The 13,188-nt window shown below is 44.5% G+C and overlaps 1 protein-coding gene across 1 annotated transcript in view; it reads right to left on the bottom strand.

Annotated features, from left to right (window-relative positions):
- Positions 1-13,188, bottom strand: part of LOC109931130 (spectrin beta chain, non-erythrocytic 1-like) — a 48,245-nt gene that overhangs the window by 18,192 nt on the left and 16,865 nt on the right. The window lies entirely within an intron of this gene.

Here is a 13,188-nt window from a genome sequence, read left to right as displayed (position 1 = left end):
TCTCCCCGTGTCTACATGGGTTTCCTCCGGGTGCTCCGGTTTCCTCCGACATTAGGTGGGAAGTTAGGTGGATTGGTCATGCTAAATTACCCCATAGTGTCCAGCGATCTACAGGCTACGGGGATTAGCCATGGGAAATGCAGGGATACAGGGATAGGGTAGGGCAGTGGGCGTGGGTGGGATCCTCTTCAGAGGGACAGTGTGGACCCGTTGGGCTGAATGGCGTGTTTCAGCACTGTAGGAATTCTATGATTCTAATAACAAATGACAGGCTGCAATGAATGTTTGGGGGTTTACATATAGAATAATAGGTACTTGTGAAAGTGTAACTGAAGGAACTCTAATTGGACAGTTAGTGAGAATCATAAATAGAACAGATTCCCATCTCTCTCCGAAGCTTTATTCAGTACGAAATAAAGCCGGAATTCAAGTCTGGAATTTCATCACGGTTTATGCAGGATAACGGGAGATCTGAGAGTGAGATCACGCTGAAGTCTAATCAAAGGTTATAGATAGAAAAACAAATCCCCAAGAAAGTGTTACAGACTGGAATCTGATTGAGCAGCACAAGTGGTTGATATATAAAACAACAGATAATCCAACAGAGAGATTCAGGCGAGAATTTAGTCAAAGGATTTAGCTAGTTTATATACAAAATAGCACAGAGCCAAGAACAGATTGCAGGTTGGAATCTAATCACAGAGTTCACAAAATTTATATATAGAATAAAAAATACCTGGGATTAACTACAGGCTAGAATCTAATTGATGATTTTGGTGGGGGTTTACACTTAGTAACAGACGGCGAGTAATGAATTACTATTTAAGTGAGGGTTTCAGGGGATCCATGTAAATGCCATTTGGTAGCACAGAATTTGTTAACATGCAAAGAATTATTCTGATAACCAATTGTCAGATAGGCTTATAGTGTGGTGCTTGTGTACTGTAAGTTTCATGTATTAACATACAGGGCCCTGTTCTGTGCAGACAGAAGGAACATGTCCACACACTGCGCCTGTTTCAACTCAGCAAATAAATGACAGCCATTCTCTGGCTCATTTCTCATGGCAACGCCTTGACCAATCACTGGAAGCTGCCCGGTTTAAATTTTAAACAAAGCTCAGTTAACTGTCAGTCATCATCTAACCAGTGCATTCTCCAGGACAATGCCTAGCCAGAGTCCAATTGCCAATCAACAAGCACACTCCTCTCACACAGTATTGATGCTGTCTTCTCAATACGTTGATAGTCTTGTGAATCATCCTGATGAGTGCAAGATAAAACAAAGCTTCAAAAAAGTCTTTCTTTTGTCAGCCATACTCGAGATTAATCTCTAAAGATATCCAAAACTTGAGAATGCATTAAAGGCTGGAATCTAATTGAGTGGGTAGTGGGTTGGAATAACAATAAGAATACAAATGTAGAAATAGTTTATTTAATCCTTCGAGCCTATCCAACCATTCACCAAGCTCATGGCTGAACTATGACCTTGTTCAATATATTCACTCCCGTATCGGACATCTAACTACCTCAGATTCAAACTTAGAAATTGGCGCAGAATCACTGGGAGGAGAATCCCAAGTGATACTTCGTGTGTAGAAAGGATTCCTAAACTCACTCTGGAAAAGATGAGCTGTAAGCGTTTGTCTGTAAGCAGAGACTAGTGCCTTTCCCCATGGGGACGGGCAGAGAAGGAGGCTTAATCGGGCCAGAGGCCAGCATGTACTGACTCCAGCACCTCCAACCTTCACATGGATGGTCTTCCCTGTCAATCAAGGCCCCCATTCGGCCAATGACTGACCATTCCTGAGCCTCATCTTACCAGTGATGGCATGGGGGTGGAGGTGGAGGCTTGTTACATTGACAATGGGTAGAGGGGGGAGCTGAGTGTGGAGTGCAGTGCCTGTTCCTTGTTCAAAGTCACTCTGTGGCTGATGGAGGGACAACAATGGAAAAGGAGCCCAATTGAGAGTCACAGCCAAAACCATAGCCTCATTGCCAAAACCAACCCTCCCTGCCAACCATCACTCACAACTGGCCTGGGATTCAGGTACAGTTCCAGCCTCAGGTGGGTGTTGCCCTCACAGCAGATACTGCCTCCCCTCACCAATGACACTCATGGTCAAGAGAGCTGGCAGCCTCTAATTGGTGGCACCAATCAATGGGTGGGATCCCCTGCATCTTAAGGGATGCCACTCGTCATATCCTGTCAACTAACGTGCCCATTATCCCTGACTTTCCTGACACAGTTAAAGTCCTAACCAGCTCAATAAGGCCCTCTCCTCCATGATCTTCAGCTTCAGGGAGCAGTCACTTATGAGGAGCTTTACCAAAGCTCGCGGGAAGTCCATAAAAAGAACACCCATAGTCATCCCACTGTCCACCAGTTCAGTAACTTTTCCAGAGAAAAACTCCATCAAATTCATCAGTCATGTTACAAATCCATGCTGGCTCTCTCTGACCAGCTGAAAAACTTCAGTCATCCTGAAATTAACTAGAGATTCCCAGGCATTTCCCAGCAGCAGGCGATAGGCTGAATGGTCAAGAATTCCCTGGGTTCTCACCAGCCTTTCCTTGAATGGCACTGTAATAAGCACCATTGTTCCAATATCTCTAGAATCCAAGATAACACCAGAAGATCCAAGTCAGGGCATTTGAAACAATCTCACCCACTTTCTTGAAGCCACAGGCCAAAGACCCTTCTGGCCTGGGGGTCTGAAAGTCTTTAGGCACCATTATTTCCTTCAGCACTACAGAGAGACTTGTTGCTAAAGTGTTTCATCTTGCACTCACCAGGACCCGGAGGTGGTGATGGCTTGGTGGTATTATCACTGTTAATCCAGAGACCCAGATAATGTTCTGGGGACCAGGTTTGAATCTTGCCATGGCAGATGGTGGAATCTGAATTCAATTTTTTTTAAAAACTGGAATTAAGACTCAAATGGTGATCATGAATCAATTCTCAATTGTCAGGAAAAACCCATCTGGTTCACTAATGTCCTTTAGAGAAGGAAACTGCCATCCTTACCTGGTTCGGCGAACATGTGACTCCAGACCTACAGCAATGTGGTTGATACTTAACTGTCCTCTGGGCAATTAGGGATGGGCGATAAAATACTGGCCTTCATCCCATGAATTAATAGAAAAAAAGCAACATGAGCAAAATGCAAATGATCACGATAACGGAGTCTACAGGGGCAAAGGTTGCTGGCTGACTGGTTACTGGGAAGCGACATACATTTAGATACACAGACCCATTCTCTACAAACAAATGAATATGTTGAAGTCTCGCACCTTTTCTAAATTACTCAGGACCCTGCTTTCTACCTGGCTAATCGGCATGGACAAGCAAACCAATTCATATACCCTTTTCCCCCATTGTATAAATTGTCATGATCATTTCACATTTGACATTCTTGCATTTGTCCTGATATAGCAAGAGAGAAATCTCTGTCTGCATGTCTCTCCCTTCAGTAGTAATTTGCTTGAGTCAATCATGACTAAAGATTGAGCCAACTTCATTCCGGATTTAATGCTCAATCCGCATGCTGTCATCTTCCTCCACTGTAGGGAAAGTGGTAGTGTAGTGGTGCTGTTACTAGACCAGTAATCCAGAGGCCCAAGCTAATGTTCTGGCAGGTGTCGAAACATGAATTCAATAAAATACGAAATTAAATGCTAGTCTAGTGCTGACCATGTAACTATTGTTGTAAAATACCATCTGGGTCACTAATGTCCTTCAGGAAAGGAAACCTGACATTCTTACCCAATGTAGACTCCATGTGACTCCAGACAGCAATATGACAGGCTCTTAACTGCCCTCTGAAACAGCCCAGTTACATACAACTGCTCCAAGGAATGAAATCAGACACCTGCACCAACCTAGATACCAGAAATTACAACAGTAAACACTGCTCATTCAATCCTGCAAAGTTCTCATGACCAACTTCTGGGGGCTTATGCCAAAATTGGGAGAGGTGTCCCCCAGACTAACCAAGCAACAGCCTGACACAGTCAAACTCATGGTATCATATATTATGACACCACTATTACTGACTTTAGATATGCCCTGTCCCATCAGCAGGACAGGCCCAGAAGACGTGGCAGCACAGTGGCATACAGTCTGCCCTCAGAGTCTTCAGTATTGACTCCAGACCCCATGAAGCCTTAATGTCATTAAGTCAAACATGGGCAAGGAAATGTCTGGCTGATTGCCAGTTACCTCAGCCCCCAGCTGATGAATCAGTGCTCCTTCAAGTTGAATAAAGCTTGGGTGAACCTCTGAAGATGGCAAAGGCACAGAATGTACTCCAGCTGAGGGACTCCAATGTCCACCACCTCAGCAGCAGTAATACTGACTGAGCTGGTTGGGTACTACAGGACATAGCTGCTAGACTGGGTCTGCAACAGGTGGTGAGGGAGCCAACAAGAGGGAAAAACATACATAACCTCATCCTTACCAATCTGCCAGCTGCAAGTGCATCTGTCCATGACAGCAATTGGTAAGAGTGGCCACCACACAGTCCTTGTCGAGATGAAAACTCCGCTTCACTTTGAGAATTCCTTCATCGTGTTAGATTCATACAGTGTTGAAGCAGGCCATCGGGTCCACATCAACCCTCTGAAGAGCATCCCACACACCAATACTGTCCCCGTAACCCTGCATTTCCCATGGCCAATCCATCTAATCTGTACATCTTTGGCCTGTGTGAGGAAACTGGAGCACCCGGAGGAAACCCACACATACACAGGGAGAATGTGCAAACTCTGCAAGACAGTCACTGTCGAACCCGGGTTCCTGACGCTATGAGGCAGCAGTGCTAACCACAGTGTGACCCCAAAGTGCTGTACGGCACTAACACCGTGCTAAATGGGACAAATTTCAAACAGATCTAGCAACTCAAGACTGGGCATCCATGAGGCGCTGTGGGCCATTAACAGCAGCAGAATTGTACTCCAGCACAATCTGTAACCTCATGGCCCGGCATATCCCCCACACAACCATTACCATCAAGCCTGGGGATCAACCCTGGTTCAATGGAGAGTGCAGGAGGGCATGCCAGGAGCAGCACTAGGCATACCTGAAGATGAGGTATCAACCTGATGAAGCCACCAAACAGGACTACTTGCACACCAAACAGCGAAAGCAGCAAGCGATAGACAGAGCTAAGCGATCCCACAACTAATGGATCAGATCTAAGCTCTGCAGTCCTGCTCACATCCACTCGTGAATGGTGGTGGACAATTAAACAATTCAGTGGAGGAGGAGGCTCCACAAATATCCGCATCCTCAATGATGGAAGAGCCCAGCACATCATTGCAGAAGATAAGGCTGAAGCATTCGCAGAAACCTTCAGCCATAAGTGCCGAGTGTATGATCCATCTCGGCCTCCTCCAGTGGTCCCCAGCATTCCAGTCTTCAGCCAATTCAATTCACTTCACATGATATCAAGAAACAGTTGGAGACACTGAGGTACTGCAAAGGCTATGGGCCCTGACAACATTCTGCAATAGTACTGAAGACTTGTCCTCCAGAGAGAGAGAGAGAGATATGACCGGTGGTGAGGTTAGCCTGAGGGTCACCATACCACAGGAGAAGGTGAATAAACAGGATCTTCATAGTGACCTCGGTCAGTATGGTAACTGAATCTGCACCATTGCTATCTCCCTGCAACACAAGCCAGCCAATCAGCAACTGGCCTACAGTAGCTCATCCACAACTACTGTGTGATATCTGTCATCCATTTTAATCAAAAACGGAGAAAAAACCATATGTAAGGTTTAGGAAACTGGAAACAGACCAGGACCTTGAGGAATATAAGAAGGAAAGAACTTAAACACGGAATTAGGAGGGCTAGAAGGGGCCAAGAAATGTCCTTGGCAAGTGGGAGACTCCCAAGGTATTTTAGATGTATTAGTAGGAGCAAGAGGGTAGCGAGGGAGAGAGTATGTCTGCTCAAGGACAAAAGGAGGGAATTAATGCACAGAGCCAGAGGAAGTAGGTGAGGGCCTTCATAAGTATTTCACATTGGTATTCACCGAGGAGTTGGATGATGGTAAGATGAGGGAGCGGTATGTTAATATTCGGGGGCATGTCAATATTAAGGAGGTGGTGGTGCTGGGTGGCTTGAAAAACCCAGGGCCTGATGGGATCTATCCCAGGATACAGGCAAGGGAGGAGATTGCTGGGGCCTTGACACAGATCTTCGTATCCTCTTTATCCACAAGCAAGGTCCCAGAGGACTGGAGAACAGCCAATGTTGTTCCTTTGTTTAAGAAGGACAACAGGGATAATCCAAGGTATCACAGGCTGGTGAGCCTTATATTAGGGGTAGGGAAATTATTAGAGACGATTTTTAGGGACAGGCCTTACTTGCATTTGGAAAAGAACAGATTTATTGGAGATAGTCAGCATAGCTTTCTATGGGGGGAATGTCCTGTCTCATAAATTTGGTTGAGTTTTGAGGAAAAGTAAGTGACAAAGATGATTGATGAGGGTAAGGCAGGGCAAAGCATGTTATCTACATGGACCTTACTAAGGCATTTGACAAGGTTCCTCATGGTATGTTGGGTTCAGAAGATTAAGTCACATGGGATTCACAGTGAGTTGGTAAGTTGGATACAAGGTTGGCTTAGTCATAGAAGACAAGAGGGTAATTATGGAGAGGTGTTTTTCTGACTGGAGGTCTGTGACCAAAGGTGTTCTGCAAGGATCAGTGCTGGGACCTCTGCTGCTTGTAATAATTATAAAAGATTTGGATGAAAATGTAGATGTCTGATTACTAAGTTTGCAGACGACACAAAAATTGGTGGAGTTGTGGATAGTGAGGAAGGTTGTCAAATGATACAGCAGGATATAGATCAGTTGGAAAGTTAGGCAGAGAAATAGCAGATGGAGTTTAATCTCACTAAGTGTGAGGTGATGAATTTTGGAGATCAAATGCAAGAGGAAAGTATACAGTAAATGGCAGGACCCTAAGGAGCATTGATATACAGAGGAACCTTGGGTCCAAGTACATAGCTCCCTGAAAGTGGCAACATGAATGGATAAGGTGGTTAAAAAAAAGGCACACGGCATGCTTGTCTTCATCGGCCAGGGCATTGGGTGTAAAAGTTGACAAAACATGTTGCAGCTGTATAAAACTTTAGTTAGGCCCCATTTGGATTATTGTGTGCAGTTTTGGTCACCCCACTATAGGAAGGATTCTGAGGCTTTGGAGACGGTATAAATGAGCTTTACCAGGATTTTGCCTGGATTGAACTGTATTAGCTATAAGGAGAGGTTGGAAAAAACTTGGATTGTTTTCATTAGAGCGTCAGAGGTTGAGGGGTGACCTGACAGATGTACATACAATTATGACGGGCATGGATAGGGTGGATAGTTGGAGTCTTTTTCCCAAGATGGAAATGTCACGTACTAGGGGGGGGGCATAGGTTTAAGGTGTGACAGAGAAAGTTTAAAGGAGATGTGCAAGGAAAGTGTTTTTTTGACAAGGGCGTGTTTGGTGCCTGGAAAATGCTGCAGGGAGGTGACAGAAGCAGATATGATAGCAACGTTTAAGCATCAATTAGACAGACACATGACCAAGCAGGGAATAGAGGGAAATAGACCATGTGCAGGCAGATGGGATTAGTTTAGAATAGCATCATGGTTGGCAGAGACATGGTGGGCCGAAGGGCCTGTTCCTGTGCTGTATTGTTCTATGTACACCTAGGATGACTCTTCTTTCTGCTGCTCTCCATTTTGCCCTTGAGAAGAGATCTCTGTAGCTTTCAGCTTTGACCAATAGATCAACGTACTTTAGTGCCCTTCACTTCTCAGAGTTCTTTCTGCTCTTGCAACTTCCAGCAACTCTTCATTTGTCTTGTAGTCTTCATTGAAGAATCATAGAATCCCTACAGTGTGGAAGCAGGCCATTTGGCCCATCAAGTCCACACTGACCCTCCAAAGAGCATCCCACCCTGACCCATGCCTCTACCCTGTCCCTGTAACCCTACATTTCCCATGGCCAAGCACCTAACCTGCACATCATTGTGACTGTGGGAGGAAACCGGAGCACCCAGAGGAAACCCACGCAGACACAGGGAGAATGTGTAAACCCGACAGTCGCCCGAGGGTGGAATCGAACCCAGGTCCCTGGCGCTGTGAGTGCTAACCACTGAGCCACCGTGACACCCCACGTACGGTCAATGTATGGAACTTTGCAGCATGCCTCTTAAAAGTTTCTATTTTCCTTCACCAGTCTTTACTCATTGTCCACGATTCTGAGGCACACCCGAATATCACCAAATCGCAGAAATCTCACAGCACAGAAAGAGGCCACTTGGCCCATCGTGCCCGCATCGGCTCAGTAAAATGAGAGTCATTAACTCATGCCAATCTCCTGCTTTCTCCCCATGTCCTCGCCTGTTATTTTTAGTCAGATAGTCATCCAATGTCCCTCTTGCATGTCTCAATTGAACTTGTCCTCCACCACACTTCCAGGCAGTGCATTCTAGGCAACTTAAAAATGTCATGTTGATTTGGACACCTTACACAATATCTTTTTTATATTTCATTATTAAGCCCTCGTGGTTAGAAACTGTTTCCGTAGCACACTGCATTATAGTTTTAACACCTCCAATCTTATGCTATTTTATTCACGAACAGATTCGTTTACTGTGGACACTCTCACTCCTTTGAAACTGTCCTTTCCTGGATGTATAATCTTAATTGCCCGCTAACAAAAAAAAATTCAACTCAATCATATTATGATTGTGAGAATGAACTTAACTTATCAGATCAATAGTGATACAATAATTAAATCTAGCTGTTGCCCCTTATTAAACCTAATATGGCAATTAAACCACGTTGTTTTGAGACAGATTTTGGCAAGAAACTGTTCTGAACACATGCAAGAAATCTGCTGCTTTCGGAACATGATCTCATCTGCTAACTGGAATTTATTTGGGAGTTAAAACCAACATTAATTCCTCGATTTGCAGTAAGTCAGAGCAGTTGTCTGTCTCTGTTTACAGAGTAATTTAGCACACTGTATTACACATTCACCTAAATTTCTGTATTTATGCCACTCTACAGCTGCTACCAGAGGACCTAGACAAGATTCCACTTTCTTAGATAATTTCTGTACCTTTTAGTTCCTCCTTTATGTTAATCCCCAAAGCACAATTAATAACTATTACTCCACTCAATTCTATTTCACTTGTTTTAAAGTTTCTGGGTTAGATTCTAATCTGCAGCTTACTCTTGTCTCTCTGTTGTGCCACATTCTGAATCTCCAATCACCTGGATTTTACACATCCATGTACAGAAGAGTGATAGACCAAAGTGAGTTACAGGCTGCAATCTAAATGGGGGTTTCAGGGTGATTTATCGAGAATAACAGATACCTAGGAATGAGTTAGAATCTGGAATCTAATCAAAAGATTCAAGGCGGTTTTAATCAGGAAAGGTGGTGGCATCATTGCTATGTCACTGTACATTACTATCCCACACTAATGCGCTAGGAACATGGGTTCAAATTCATTCACAGGAGCTGGTAGAATATAAATTCAATTAATAAATCAGATCTAAAGCTAATCTCCGTAACGATGACCATGAAACTATCATCGATTGTTGTAAAATCCCCTCTGGGTCACAAATGTACTTTAGGGAAGGAAATCTGCTGTACTTACCCGGTCCAACCTATATGTGAATCTAGAACATAGAACAGTACAGCACAGTACAGGCCCTTCGCTCCACGATGTTGTGCCGAACTTTTACCCTAAACCTAAGGTCTATCTAACCTCCACTCCTACCTTATGCTATCATCCATATGCCTATCGAATAGCTGCTTAAATGTCCCTAATGAGGCCGACTCCACTACCCTCTCTGGCAATGCATTCCATGCCCCTACCACTCCCTATGTCTACCTCCACTCACTTTAAAACTATGTCCCCTCGTAATAGCTACCTCCACTCAAGGAAAAAGACTCTGGCTATCCACTCTGTCTATACCTCTGATCATTTTTTACACTTCTATCAAGTCACATCTCATCCTTCCTTGTTCTAAAGACGAAAGCCCTAGCTCTCTCAACCTTTCCTCGTAAGACATTCCCTCCATTCCAGGCAACATCCTGGTAAATCTCCTCTGCAACTTTTCCAACACTTCCACATCTTTCCAGTAATGAGGTAACCAGAACTGGACACAATACTCTAGATGTGGCCGAACCAGGCTTTTGTATAACTGGAGCATAACTTCACGGCTCTTGAACTCAATCCCTTGATTAATGAAAGCTAACACACCATATGCCTTCTTAACAACTCTATCCACCTGGGTGGCAGCTTTCAGGGAACTGTGGACATGAACCCCAAGATCCCTCTGCTCCTCCACAATGCCAAGAATCTTTCCGTTAACCCTGTATTCTGCTTTCAAGTTTGTCCTTCCAAAATGAATCACCTCACACTTCTCAGGGTTAAACTCCATCTGCCACTTCTCAGCCCAGCTCTGCATCCTATCAATGTCCCTTTGTAACCTAGAACAACCCTCCGCACTATCCACAACTCGACCCACCTTCGTATTGTCCGCGAACTTACTAATCGACCCCTCCACTCCTTCATCCAAATCATTTACAAAAATCACAAATAGAAGAGGACCCAGAACAGATCCTTGTGGTACACCATCGTGACTGAGCACCATGTTGAATATTTTCCGCCCACTACCACCCTTTGTCTTCTAAGGGTTAGCCAATTCTGAATCCAATCTGCCACATTTCCCTCTATCCCATTCCTCCTTACTTTCTGTATGAGCCTACCATGGAGAACCGTATCAAACGCCTTACTTAAATCCATGTATACCACATCCACTGCTCTACCTTCATCCACGTGTTTGGTCACCTCTTCAAAGAATTCAATAAGGTTTGTGAGGCATGATCTACCCCTCACAAATCCATGCTGACTATCTCGAATCAAACTGTGCCTTTCCAAGTGATCATAAATCCTATCTCTCAGAGCCCTTTCCAATAATTTGCTTGACATAAGGCTAACTGGCCTGTAATTTCCAGGGTTATCCCTATTCCCTTTTTTGGACAAGGGAATGATGTTTGCCTGTCTCCAATCTTCCGGCACTATACCCAAGGACGAAAAGATCTAGACCCACAATGATGCGGTTGATTCTTAACTGCCCTGTGAAATGGCCCAAATGCTGGTTTTGCAACTTGCATAAGAAAACAATATTGATTAACTGGCAAGTTGACTCTAATTGGTTGATTACAAAGGGATCTTTAACAATTGAGCCAATGGGCTGAGGAATTGCAGATGGAGTTTAATGGAGATAAATGCGAAACCTAGGGGTTCAGGTCCTTAGTTCTTTGAAATTTGTGACAGAGATAGACAGGGTGGTTAAGAAAGCATTTAGCATGCTTGCGTTCATTGCTTAGACCATTGAGTATAGAAGTCGGGACGTTATGTTAAGGCTGTACAGGATTTTGGTAGACCTCTTCTGGAGTACTGTGTGCAGTTTTGGTCACCCTGCTATCGGAAGGGTTTTCCAAGATGGCAGTGGCGGCAGGGTAGGGAGTGTTCGGGCTCTGTGCCCATATGCTCCAGCTCATCTTGCCGGCCATCTTCTTGCTTGTTCTTTTGTTTTGTTTTGTTTCCTCATTTCTTCGTCTTTCTTTTGGATCAGAGTTCACCTTTCCTTCTGTTCTGAGGTTGTGGTGGAGGAAGGCGGTTATGAGGTCCTGCTGTGGCAGTGGCACGGTGGATCTGGATGGCCGTCCCTCGCGGTCGTGGTGGCTGTGCCTTCATCGTCGATGGGTCTGGTCCATACCTCCTGGCGGAGGTTTCAGCAGTAACAGCACGGTGGCTCCGGTTCATTCCTGGTGGCTACAGCAGCAATGTGGCAGCTTTGGGCAGCGACTGAAGAAACGAAGGCTTCGGCATTGGTCCCTTCTCACTATGGCAGTGATACAGTGGCTTCGGTGTAGGCTTTGGCAGTGGCAGTGTGGTGGATCCGATGCAGAAATCCTCGCTTTGGCAGCTTCAGGGCAGCTTCTGCAGCGGCATCCTGTAGCCACTCCACAAACCCAGGAGCAACAGAGAGAACAAAAGATGAACTTTGTCCTAACTCTGTCTCCATTATTTCTTTTTATAATTTCTGTAATTAAAATGGCACCAAATTGTGTCAACTTACACACATCTAACTGTATTTTCATTAATGCAAGTGACAATAAATTGCTATTTTATTCTATTACTAAATTGGAGACAGTTCAAAAAGATTTACCAGCATGTTACCAGAACTGGAGGGTTTTATAAGGAGAGGCTGGATAGGATGGAACTTTTTCCACTGGTGCGTACAAGGTTTAGGGATGATCTTGTAGGGGTTTATAAAATTATAAGTGGCATAGATAAGGTGAATGACAAGGGTCTTTTCCCTAGGGTGGGGAAGTTCAAAACTAAGGGGCATATTTCTAAGGTGAGAGGAGAAAGATTTAAAAGGGACCTGAGTGGCAACCTTTTTTTACACAGACGGTGGTTTGTATGCAGAATGAACTGCCAGAGGAAGTGGTGGATACAGTGACAGTTACAACGTTTGAAAGACATTTGGTTAGGTACATGGATAGGGAAGGTTTAGAGGGATATGAGCCAAATGCAGGCAATTGGATTAGTTTAGTTTGGGAAACTTGATCGGCATGGACAGGTTGGGCCGAATGGTCTGTTTCCGTGCTGTGTGACACTATGACTCTACGACCCAACAAATCAGCACCTTTTCCTCGAGCATTATAAATTGTTGCTCCCTTCAAAATGTGACATTCTTGACATTCTTTCCTCTATCCTGATGAGTGCAAGACAAAAACCTTCAAAAGGATGTCTCATTTTATAAAAACAACAAAAACATTCACAACTCTGCAACAATTCCTGAAGGCAATAAAAGGAAAGTAGCTGAATGGCTCTTTAAAAAGTACTTTCCACATTGACAACATTCACATTATATACATTTGAGCAGGGTGTTTAATGTTCTCTCATTCCAGCTCACCCTCAAACTTCTTCTTCCCTCTCCCCTGGACATACTCCACTCTGCAACCCCTCTATGACGTCCCACCTCCCCCCACTCCCACCACCATTCACCCACCCCTATTTAAACACCCTCCCCCACCCCCATCCCCACCCTCACCCCCATTCAACCACCCTCCCCCCACTCCCAACGCCA

The sequence above is a fragment of the Rhincodon typus genome, chromosome 39 (genome assembly GCF_021869965.1).
Source record: "Rhincodon typus isolate 14 chromosome 39, sRhiTyp1.1, whole genome shotgun sequence".
Lineage (NCBI taxonomy): Eukaryota > Metazoa > Chordata > Chondrichthyes > Orectolobiformes > Rhincodontidae > Rhincodon > Rhincodon typus.
Note: the sequence above shows the minus strand (reverse complement) of the source record. Positions and strands in the feature narration are given on the sequence as shown.